The sequence below is a fragment of the Wyeomyia smithii genome, chromosome 3 (assembly GCF_029784165.1).
Source record: "Wyeomyia smithii strain HCP4-BCI-WySm-NY-G18 chromosome 3, ASM2978416v1, whole genome shotgun sequence".
Taxonomy (NCBI): Eukaryota; Metazoa; Arthropoda; class Insecta; order Diptera; family Culicidae; genus Wyeomyia; species Wyeomyia smithii.
Genome location: NC_073696.1, coordinates 130925841 through 130938636, shown reverse-complemented (window position 1 = coordinate 130938636; position 12796 = coordinate 130925841).

Genomic DNA, 12796 nt, shown 5'->3' with positions numbered 1-12796 from the left:
AATCTCAGCTGAGTGGAGATTCTATACATAAATGAAAAGTTCTGACGTTTTGTTTTGCTTTACCGTAGGTACCCATGCGAGAGTCAGTGCTGCTGAACCGGACTTCAGATAGGTAGCCTTCATTCGTGTCTTCTGGGCATACATGCGCTAGACAGAACTCGTATGGGTACTGTTATAACCATTCGTTTCTGTTATCAATTTCAAGTGAAATATTCATAATAATGCATCAATAGTACACGCGTGATAATCTAACTTTTTTGTTACTAGAATAAGAATTTTTTTGTTGTATAGGTACCCACTAAGACCAGGTGGTAAATGCCAATTTTCGGCGTCAATCGTGGAAACTAAGTCAGCTTTGAAGGAAAATCAATTTATTTTAAAAGTGTTAAAAGTAGTAGGGCTACAAAAAAGTCACCGTAAAACCCTTCGGTATTTCGAGTTTTCACAGGTGCAGTCAAGGTTTTCCAGATCAAAGAATTCTTTTTCGGTTCTGGAATCGATTCGAAAAGCTTTCAAACAATTTCTGGTGTTTAATAAAGAATAGTAGTAGTTAGTAGTACTAGCTTAACATATATTAAAATTTGTTTATTGCTTTGTTTATTTGCTGAGCAAATTTCCTACCAGATACTTCCTACACATTCCCAAATAAATGTCAAACAAATCATTTCAGAAGCGATGCAAAAAAGATTGAAAGTAGTTTTAATCATATTTTGATGTTTTCTCACAAAAGACATGATTGACATTGTTTTTTTTTTTTATAATTTCAATTAAACCTTTAAAGCTTTCAATGATCTGACGCAAGGTTTACATTTGTTTTGTTGTAGATCACCCTTTTCGGAAACCGCACTGGTACTCTCTAACAAAGGCTTACTGCAATGATCTTAGGCTAGGAAATAAGAAATGGGGGAGAGAATTTTATAGGCAGAATTGAGTAGTGTTATGCCTAGATAATTACTGCAATCGAGTCGCTGGCCCTTTCCATAGATTGGGCAAATCAATCCGTCCAACCAGTCCACTGGCAGTTTGTATTCCAATGTATGGCTCCAGTATCTCATCGGTTAACAAGTTTCCTTCGTTGACGTTGCGCATGACAGTAATTGACGCAGTCCTCTTGCTTATTCCGTTCATCACTTTATAGAAACTTCTCGCTTCGCGGCTGGAAAAGCATACCTCCGTAACAGATCGTTCGCAGTGCTCGCGTTTTATGGGTTGATATAGTTTTTTAGGCCGCGCTTGCCCCTCGATAACTCTTCCTCATCTGGCTGATCACGTAATTTGTTGCCACTATCGTGCGAGCATGACATTGCTTTCGTCCGTCACTTCATGATACTACGCACTGAACCACGTGTTGCGTGTGGTTCTTGTATTGCTAACCGTATGGCGGATGTACATTCACTGTTCGCTTAGGTCTCCAACTAGTTCACCAATCCGCTCATCAACTTTCCGAGTGTAGCAACTCTGTCAGCTGATAACCTCTAGATGTCCAACGAAAAGGATACCTTTCCGAAGTGCTCGACCCGTGTACGTTGGCCAGCTGGGTGTAAAATTGTTACTACCACGAAATGGTGATCTGAGTTGACGTTTAGGCCTCGGATTACACATCGAGAATGTCTGAAGAATGCCAACCATCAACCAGAATATGGTCGATCTCAGAGCACACTTTCCATTAGAGTGTTGCTATGTGTGTTTCCGGTTATCTTTCGTACAAAGTATGTGCTATAGATTGCCAAACCTCTAGTTGCGGCGAAGTTAACCATTACTAGAACTACTGTAGTAGATGCTGGGCGGTATACTCTTGACCACACTCTGGTTTACTTCATGCCAACTATAGTGTGGGTTGCCCAGTCTTTTACCAATTTTGAAAAAAGTATGCAAGCAGAATTGTATCTCCCAGATGGTCTCGAGTTACGATGCTGGCCTAACAAGCCAGTCGTCGTAGGATCGAGTCTCGGCTCGAGAGAGACTGTTAACCCATTTCCGGCGGAGAGAAATCAGATTTTATCTCGAAAAATGACCTTCAAACTAGTATTACTCAGCAACTGCATGCACAATTGACACAAACTGTATTCAATATTGAAGATCAATTTGTTCTCTAACTGTATTGAATAGTTTCGTCGTTCAAAACTGCAAGTAAATTGTTAAGCTACAATCAAAGTTCAGATGTCAGGTGATGCCATACGGCATCACTCGCTGGGAATGGGTTAAGGTGCCGCCACACGGACGCTAATACATCACTGTAATAGTTTCTAAGTCATAGTTGATCATATGAAGTTATTTGAAAAAATAGATTTACATGAATGCTTAAATCCAATAAAGGTATATTCACTCTTTGGGTTCTAAAATATTGATGTTGTAATTAAAGTATAAAATATGGAATTTGACGTAATGTTAGTGCTTAAGAAATAGCGAAATAAAAGAAATGACTCTTAATTTCGAACAATTTAATCACGAGCGATACCGGGAACGTTCAGATAGTACGATACCACATTTAAATCATGTTGAGGTCAAATATATTGATCAATGCAGGTTTAGTGTTGAATAGTCTTTGAATTTCTTTTCTTTCCAAAACTTTTGAACAGCATATAAAATAGGTATGAAGTTTGTTATTTGTAAGTTTGAGAGATAACTCGTTTGTATGACACTAGTTATGTTCAAATAAGTCGTGTAATACTTGAAATAATAGACTTTCCTTGTTTTACAAATTAAAACATAACGGTTGCTTAAGTTTAATTATAATCAAATGAAAAGGTAACGTATAGGGCAGCCAAACTTTGAAACCACGTGTTCAATCATAATTTATCAGTTAACCCTTAACTAGCCCGTTCATCTGATATCAATATTGTTCAAATCGGTTGTGTAGTTTCTAAGATAATGAAGTTTCGTGATTTTCACATTTCGATACATTACAGACGAAATTACAGCCCGATTACAGCAAAATTGAATAGGCTGAACTTTCATTTGAACTTTCATTTGACACTAATTTTGTGGAAATCGGTTCAATCATCTCTGAGAAAAATGAGTGAGTCCAAGTAGTCTTCGGAATATGTTTCTTTTCATAGCTGGATTTCACATTTTTAAACATAACAGACAAAGTAATAATCCGTTTGCAAAAAAAATCATTAGGGTCTAATGAGGCAACCCATATTATATACCCCCCTTCCATATGACACTGATTTCATGAAAATCGGTCCAGCCATCTCTGAGAAACATGAGTGAGATTAAATAGCCTCCAGAACACCTTTCTTTCCATAACTTCTGAACCACATGTTCAATGTTCAAAAAATTCAAAAGTTAAGGGTTTTTTAGGTAGTCCGATTGAAACCAATTTTGTTCAAATCGGTTGTGTAGTTTCTGAGATATTGAGGTTTCGTGATTTCTACATTCAGATACATAACCTAAACTAGAAATCAGATTACAATAAAAATCAATAGGGTCTTATAGGGCAACTAGACCTTTCATTTGCAATTATATTCATTGAAATCGGTTCAGCTCTGAGAAAATCGAGTGAGATTGTGAGAGCGTTACACACACACATGCAGAAAATGCTCAGCTCGTCGAACTGAGTCGAGTGGTATACGACATTCGGTCCTTTCGAGCACTTTCATACCTTTAGTTTTCGCAGTGATTGCTATACCTTTCTAGGAGAAAGGCAAAAAGTGAAATGATAGAAATGACTTTTAATTTCAACTTCAATCCCGAGCAAGCATTTAAATAGTACAATATTAAATTTAAATGATGTTGAGGCCACATATTTTGATCTTAGATATAGTTTTGAACAGTCTGCGGTTTACGTTTCTTTCTATAAATTTCAATCACATGTTTAAACATTAAGAAATTCATCGTTTAAGGGTAAAGCCCATTAATTTGAATTCAACTATATTCATAGCTTCTGAGATATAAGAGCGATTTTTACATTCTGATGCCTAAGCGGCAAATAGACCCTTCATTAGACACCAAGATAGAAAGAATCGGTCAGACCATCTCTGAGACGAGTAAATGCAAAAAAAAAGGTGCACTTACACACGTACACACTCACACAAACATATACACCTATACATGCATATATGCAGAAAATGCTCGATTCGTCGAACTGAGTCGAGTAGTATATGACATTCGGCCATTTGGATCACTTTTCTACCTTTTAATTAGCCAGTGATCGTTAGGAGAAAGTCAATATGTTTACTTTCATCATGTGATTTTACATGTTTATGAACAACGGACAAAGTTACAATCCGATTGCAATGAAATTCAATAGCAACCTAGAGAGCAACTAGACCTTTCATTTGACTCTAATTTTGTGAAAATCGGTTCAGCCACTTCTGAGAAAAATGCGTGAGTTTAAACAACCTCAGGATAACTTTTCTTTACATAACTTTTGAACCATATGTTCAATCATAACGAAATTTAAAAGTTAAGGGTTCTGGAGACAGCCCAATCATTTCAAACCAGTTTTGTTCAAAACTGGTTCGGTTGTGTAGTTTCTGAGATATAAATGTTTCGTGATTTTTACATTTTGATGCATAACCTCTAAACTAAAAATCTGATTACAATGAAATTCAATAGCAACCTATGGCGTAACTAGACCTTTCATTTGCAATTAATTTTATGAAAATCGGTCCAGCCATCTCTGAGAAAAGTGAGTGAGAAAAAAAAGTTGCAAATACACACACACACACACACACACACACACACACACACACACACACACACACACATACACACATACATACAGAAAATGCTCAGTTCGTCGAAGGGGTCGAGCCACGTTTATACCGTTGGTTTTTCCAGTGATTGCTATACTTTTCTAGGAGAAAGGCAACAATGAATTTTGTAAAGCTCCAGTTAAAAACCTAAATTAATCCACCTAGCGGTCAGACCCAGCCTTTCTCATTCAAACTTTATTTGTAAAAATAGATTTGCATGAACGCTTCAATCCAATAAATGTATATTCACTCTTTAGGTTCTTAAATATTGATGTTGTAATCTATGCATATAAAAATGCAGTCCGGTCTGTCTGTCTGAGCCATATAGGCTCGAAAAGCAACGAACCGGTCGACGTAAAATTTGTATGTAGGGGTCTTTGGTGCCGATAAAGGTTCTTAAGATAGTTTGAGATTCCTCCCTCTTTTGGAAGGGAGGGATCCTTTACAAAAGAAACATAAATTTCTGCACAACTCAAGAACAAACCAAGCAAATGAAACCGAATCTGGCATGTAGATGTAACAAATATGTCAATAATAACTGGACGCCCCTCCCTTTTCTGGAAGGGAGGGGTTCCATACAAATGAAACACAAATTTTTGCACATCTCGAGAACTAATCAACTAAATGGAACCAAATTTGGCAGGTAAATGTTTTTAGTGGTAAAAAATATGTCCATGATGTTTCGACACCCCTCCTTTTCTTGAAGGGAGGATAAATGGAACCATATTTGGCAGGTGAATATTTTTAGTGGTAACAAATATGTTCTGTAATCGACCTCAGGTAACAGTTTGAATTGTAGCTCCCGGTTTCTGGAAAACAGCCTGAAATGAACGATTCCCATTGAATATTAGTATCTCCGGAACCAGAAAGATGCACAGAAGCTAAAAATTGATAACAGACACAATCTTAAATTTTAAGATGGTGACTTCCGGTGCCTGGCAAACAGCCGGAAATGACCAAATACCATTCAATATGAATGTTTTTGGAACCAAAATCACGCCCAGATGACAGAAATTGATTTCACAGGCAATTTTAAAGTCCAAAATGACGACTTTCGGTTCCTGAAAAACAGCCCAAAGTGACCAAATACCACCCAATATGAGTATATCCGGAGTCAGAATGTTGCAAGAAGCTAAAAATTGACCTCAGACACCTTTATGATTTGTAGGATGGCAACTTCTGGCTTCTGGCAAACAGCCAAAAATTGCCGATTTCCCAGAAAAATTGAAATAATATATATATATATATATATATATATATATATATATATATATATATATATATATATATATATATATATATATATATATATATATATATATATATATATATATATATATATATATATATATATATATATATATATAATTCAATAGGGTGTTCTGAGGCAGCTACACTTATCATTTGACAATAAATTTGTGGGAATCGGGTCAGCCATCTCTGAGAAAAGTGAGTGAGCTCACTAGTAGTCTTCGGAATATGTTCCTTTTCATAGCTGGAACATAACAGGCAAAGTAATAGTCCGATTGCAAAACAAATCAATATGGTCTTATGAGGCAACTAGACCTTCCATTTGACACTGATTTTATGAGAATCGGTCCAGCCATCTCTGAGAAACATGAGTGAGATTAAACAGTCTTCGGAACACGTTTCTTTTTATAACTTTTGAACCACAAGTTCAATCCTTATAGAATTCAAAATTTAGGGGTTTTCTAGGTAGCCCGTTCATTTAAAACCAATTTTGTTCAAATCGGTTGAGTGGTTTTAGAGATAATGATGTTTCATGATTTTTACATTTTGATACATAACCTCTAAACTAAAAATCCGATTACAATAAAATTGAATAGGGTCTTATAGGACAACAAGACCTTTCATTTGCAATTAATTTCATGAAAATCGGTCCAGCCATCTCTGAGAAAAGTGAGTGAGAATAAAAATCTGCACATACACACACACACATACACACACACACATACAGAAAATGCTCCGCTCGTCGAGCTGAGTCGAGTGATATATGCCATTCTGCCCTTTGGAGCACTTTTATATCTTCGGTTTTGCAAGTGATTGCTATACCTTTCTAGTAGAAAGGCAAAAATTCGGTCTTCTAATTTTTCGCGCATTTCTTGTGTTATTCCCTTGTGTTTTGTCACTTCCTCTCACAAATTCGATTACTAAAGGTATGTTTAGACTATCTGATTTTTTCATCTGATTCGAGCTGATTGCTCGAAAATATATTGAATGCAATGTTGGTTTACGTTTACACCTATTCGATATTGTGATTCGACATGCCGTTCGATATGTCGAATGGAATAGGAACGTTTCTATTTTTCGTTCGACTCCAAGAACACAGCAACCTTTGATTTTTTTTCAGTTTTTTCTTTTAGCTTTCCATAACAAACATCATTTCCGTTTTTTTGTGTGCTGGCAAATATTAGAATGGAGAAAAGAATTCAATTGACATTCATTTGGCAGCTCTTCCTTCCGACTTGTGCAATCAGTGTAAACACCGCCATACAAACAGGATTTCAATTTCTGCAGTGGTCAAAATCAGACCGACATGTCTAATAGTATGAACGTACCTTAAAGCATCGGAGCAGTAATCCAGTGGCTACTTTGTTAATGAACACCATTTTCAGAAAAAAAAACAAATCGCTGCTTCATTGATAACCAATGCAAGCGTTCAGCCTCAAGTTCGAGAAAATGTATTTTATAGCAGTAGTAGTCTCATCTAAGTCTACTACTATTACATTATTACATTATTCGCAAATAATACATTATTACATTATTCGCAAATAATGTGCAGTAAATTTGATTATTTTCAAATATAGTCCTTATAACTTACGTGAAAAAAATGTAGTTTGTTTTCTTCAACCAGAAAACATAGTGTAAAACAACAAACAACCAACTATAGAAAAGAACACAATTGAAAGGAGCATTCAAGTTAGGGATCTAAGGATTACGCACGTCTCCAACCAAATCAACCTTTGTTGAACATTATAATAGCAAATAAATATTAACATAAAAACAATATGCTTGGATTTATTTAAAGATTCTGCTAACATTTCATAGATCCATACTCAATTAGGACATTTACGTGTGAGGCCCCTGCTTAATTAATCATGATATCATGATATACGTATTGGGGTGGGGTAAACCATATCACCATATCATGATATACATATTAGGACGGAGTAGAGTGATCGATTTTCCAGAACCAAAGGTTCCATTTGAATCTAAAACTTATACTTCAAATCTAAGAATCCAAAGCTAATACTTCAAATCGTATAAAAATTAGTATTGGAACACCTACTTTTTAAGGGGTTATATACCTTTTTGGTCGAGAAAAATGAGGGAAGTTTGAATCTATTTTTAAGTGCATAGCACTATTTTCATTGCATCAAAGGGGTATTTTTCTGAAAGTAGAGTTTATCAACAACAAAAAAATACGTTGATTTTGAGATATACCAATTATTACTGGAGTGATGGCCGTTTCCCCGAAACGCTATTTTTTTGCAGAGGCTTGCGGTGATCCTGATAGAGACTCAGCGGGTCAACCGAAATCGAATAACTCATATTATTTCATTGGTTTAGGAGTGTGCCGGGTCCTTGAACGATCGCTTTTATGAGTATTTTGTTTTCAGTGCAAACGGGAACGTTTTTCCCAAGAAATGCACGTTTTGAGCGCCAAAAATTGCACTAAAAATTTTTTTGCGGCAAAATGTGGACCGGCGAATTTAACAACGAAAATTAAAAAAAAAGATGAAGGAAATCGGTCCAGTAGCTTTTCCGCAATCAGGATCACGGCAAAGTCATTTTTCGGAAAACACTATTCCAAGATAATCGCGTGTAAAGTTTCAAGTTTAGCTTATGCGGCCGTGGCGAGGCGCGCTGCAAATCGCTCCAACTTTCTTCCTATTGCTCAGATCTTTATGAAAATTTGTGAAAATGTTCTCAAGATGTTGTATTTGAAGATAATACAATAAAAAAATTTTCGGTTTTTTGAAAACTAAAAAGGTATATAACCCCTTAAATTTTGCTTTCTGGAAAGCGAAACTAATCGCTAATCCGCTAACTGGAAAATTTAGCTCGATAATCGCTAATTGCCAACCGCTAAACCCGTATTAGCGGAACTTTCGCTAATCGCTAATCGCTAACTTATTTTTACATAAATTGTCATACGGATGTGCTTATTGTCATAAAAACAAACGAGAATAATTACTTTCGAGTGCTATTTACAATAAGAGGCTCAAAACTCACAAAACAGTCCTACCTAGGGATTTCGTAAAAATAAAAAGCAACAATAGTGATTCTGCTTGTATGTAATATAAATGCTCTTAGGAATGTTTTTTAAAGCTCAAACATTATCTGAATCGAAAAAGTAGAATTGAAGTTGTCGCAACGTCTAGCGCATTGCAATGTGCAGAAATTTTTGGCGTTCCAAAAATTCAATCTAGATCACCTTGAGCTTGTTCTCCAAAATGCTCCTGTGGCTTATACGATAATTAGACCCTATTCTAGAAAAAAAGACTGACTTGCACTTGTGTCGTAGAGGGGAATTCTAGACAATTAAGACCATTGAGCGTATTTTGAATGAAACATATGTTCCAAAAGTAACATTTGCAGTGAGGCATTTTCATTATTCAAAGCAATTTATGTACGCCATCAGCGACTCACACTTTTTGAAAAAAGTATTTTTTGTCGCTTCTCTACAAAATTAGCGAATTAGCGATTAGCGTTCCCAAGGCTTAAATTTTAGCGACTCTAACAGTCCGCTAACTAGCTTAAAAATTAGCGAAATCGCTAACTGAATATTAGCGTCGCTAATTAGCGATTGGCGAATTGGCCACTCAACTTTGAACAGCCTACTCAACTTTGGACAGCTATAATAGCGAATTAAATGCAGATTTTTTTTTCTGCCAACATTACCAGCGTAGGATCTCCATAGAAAGTAACATGTCGTATCGAGTTTATACACTCAGCTGGATTCAGCAAACAAATGTAAGTAATTATCTAGGCGTAAGTAGGATCTACAACATGTTGCAGAGGTTAGGTACTTCTATTGGAAATCTGACTGGCGCAAGTACGCTGGAAGTGTTGGCAGGAAAATGATTCGCAAATGATTAAAACCACTTGCTCAAATTGGAACAAATATAGCATTTCTTAGGGATCATTCCTACCTGGAAAATTGGTCACTTAACCCCTCCTAATGTGTATATCATGATATGGTTTACACCACCCTAATATGTATAGAATGATATCATCGTTAACTAAGCAAAGCCTTTATAAGTAAATGTTTTATTGCAATGCGCCGTAATTTTGAAATGCAATGGGCCAAGCAGTTTGCCTTATAATGCATATTAATAAATTAAGATGGACTTGAAAGTTTGAAAGATGAAGAAATAGTAACTTGTTTCATATAAGAAATCAAAGAACAAACTATGACAAAAAATGTACATCTGAATAGAATGACATGTTATAACAAACATTGTGAATTGACTGATGAAGAAAACTTGAAGAAACATAATCATGGAAAAAATAATAAATACACTTGCAGTGTTGGATAACTTTTCATATTTGCGCAGTGATTTTAATTGTTGTATGATGTTATGTTACGTCATTACGATCTGCAGACACTCTTTTTAAAAGAGGAACGACGAAATAACTGGAATAATTTCTTTGACGGTGGTTTCGAAAATTTTTTGCGTGAGTTAGTGTTTTTAAAGTGGCGAAAAAAATAAATACACTATTGAAATATATATACAAAACAATCCAAATTAGCTTTATTTCTCTACATATCGTTAGCAAAGTGACCTTTCACGTTACAAAACTCACTTTCAATATTTTGTGACTTGTCCTTTGTTTGGTAAAACCAGGTTCAATCTTCGTGGTATGTTTACCATCAGGTTTTCACTAGTAGAAGCTGGACTAGCATTTCACGCTGCCTGTCCGACCTTCCATAAGTCTGTTTTATTCTTTGGATGATGCTTTGCGAACTAAACTTTCACAATCTTCCATAGAATTTCTAAAGGATTAAAGTTAGGAGACTGCGCTGGCCAAACTAATAATTTTATCTTTTCTTTTGAAAATCATCTTCGTGTTTTCAATACTGTATGTTTAGGATCGTTATACTGCTTAAAGATCCGGCAAAGTGGCATGTTTTCTTCGGTATACGGAAGCAAAATCCACCCCTTAGATACACAGGAAACTTTACTCTACTTCAAAAGCAACACGTTTTGGCAAGGACTGAATTTTCTGAAAAGTTTTTAGACGAGTTTTTAGGGGCCGTTCAATAATTACGTAAGAAAAGTGGGGGGAGGGGATGTGTGCAATTTTTTTACTCAGTCTTACAGGGGAGGGAGGGGGTGAATTGATTATCTTACGTAAGAAAAACATTGTTGATGCAGCTGTTCAAATAACCATGTTTATGGAAGTGCGGACGGTAAAATTCATAAAAAGAAAATTATGAAAGGACGATTAACTCGAATTAGGGAAAGAAGAGGAAACGAAATATCGTGCTTGCTTCAGGATGATAAAACTATAATAAAAATCTACATATAGTAGATACAGTAAGATCTTACTAGGGGGGAAGGGGGGTTTCAAAAAATCTTACGATGTCTTACAAGGGGCGGAGGGGGGTTGAGAAAGTGGAAAAATATGCTTACGTAATTATTGAACGGCCCCTGGGGTGCAACTAAATGGCACATCGTGTTTTGGTCGGATGAGTCGAAATTTAACCTTTTTGGTCCAAACGGTCATCAGCTGGTGAGAAGACTGGTGAATAATGCCTACAACGCACAATTAACCTAGAAAGTAGTTAAATTTGGAAGTGACCACAAAACGGTATGGTGCTGTTTTCTGATGCTGGTGTGGAACCCATTCATTTTATAACATAGACTATGAATACTAACGACTATGTGGATATTTTACGTAGCGTAATGCATCCGTATGCCAAAGAAAACATGCTTCTTCATTGGAGGGTAACGATCCTAAACATACAGCATTGAAAACTTGAAGATGATTTTCAGAGAAAAATATAAAATTGTTGGCTTGGCCAGCATAGTCTCCTAACTTAAATTGTATTAAAAATCTATGGAAGATTGTTAAGTCCTACGTTGCAAAGCATTATCTAAAGAATGAAACCGACTTATGGAACGACGTACGGGCAGCGTGAAATGCTAATCCAGTTTCTACTCGTGGAAACCTGGTGGTAAACTAGTGTTCGACATCGGACCGGGTAGGATCCGGTAAAAGTCCGGTCCGGTCCGGTCCGAAGTCCGATCCGACCGGAACCTTCAAAGTCCGATTTTTTTCCGGACCGGACCGGAACGAAGTCATCCGGACTTCGGAACGGACCGGGTAATGCTTTCCGGACCCCGGACATTTTCGGCGAAAAAAAAAAAATATTTAATTTAGGTCATGGAACGCAGCAAGTTTTTCATCCTTTTTGATTTTCTTCGCTGCTTTTATTAAAAGTCAACCCATATGGCCTTGCTCGCCTTTTTAACCTGTAATATATGCTTTAATTGATCACATGGTTCTTATAAAATTAGAAAGACATTAATTGTCACTTTTTTTTTTGCTATTTCAATTTTCTTCCTGCTATCACTTCGAACCTAGTCAACAACTGATAGACTCGCACTACTCGTTCTGAATTTGTGCTTAATTCAAGGTGGTCGGCGAACCAGGAAAACGTTGTAAACCGGGAAAAAGTCGGGAATTCGAAACTGAACCGGGAAAACCGGGAAATTTATCATGTCCATTTTTAACATTATTTTTCATTTACACATGCTTGGGATCTGTTGTATTAGTTCAACGCACTATACATTTTCTGCCATCTCACAAACACTGAAAGGCTCAAGGAACCATTTAGTTGGTCTCGGGGTAAGGTGCTGGAATAACAAGCCAGTCGTCATACTTTAGAATCTTGGCTAAAAGAGACGACCGTTAGAGTCAATAGGATCCTAGCGCTAGCCCCGCAATTGTTCTGTACACTAACAGTTGGCTGCGATTGTTTTTCTCTAATTTGTCTCCCTTCTCATTCGCACTGGTTAGGGCTTCAACAGTAAGTGGCGATCAAACATCAAAACAACCAC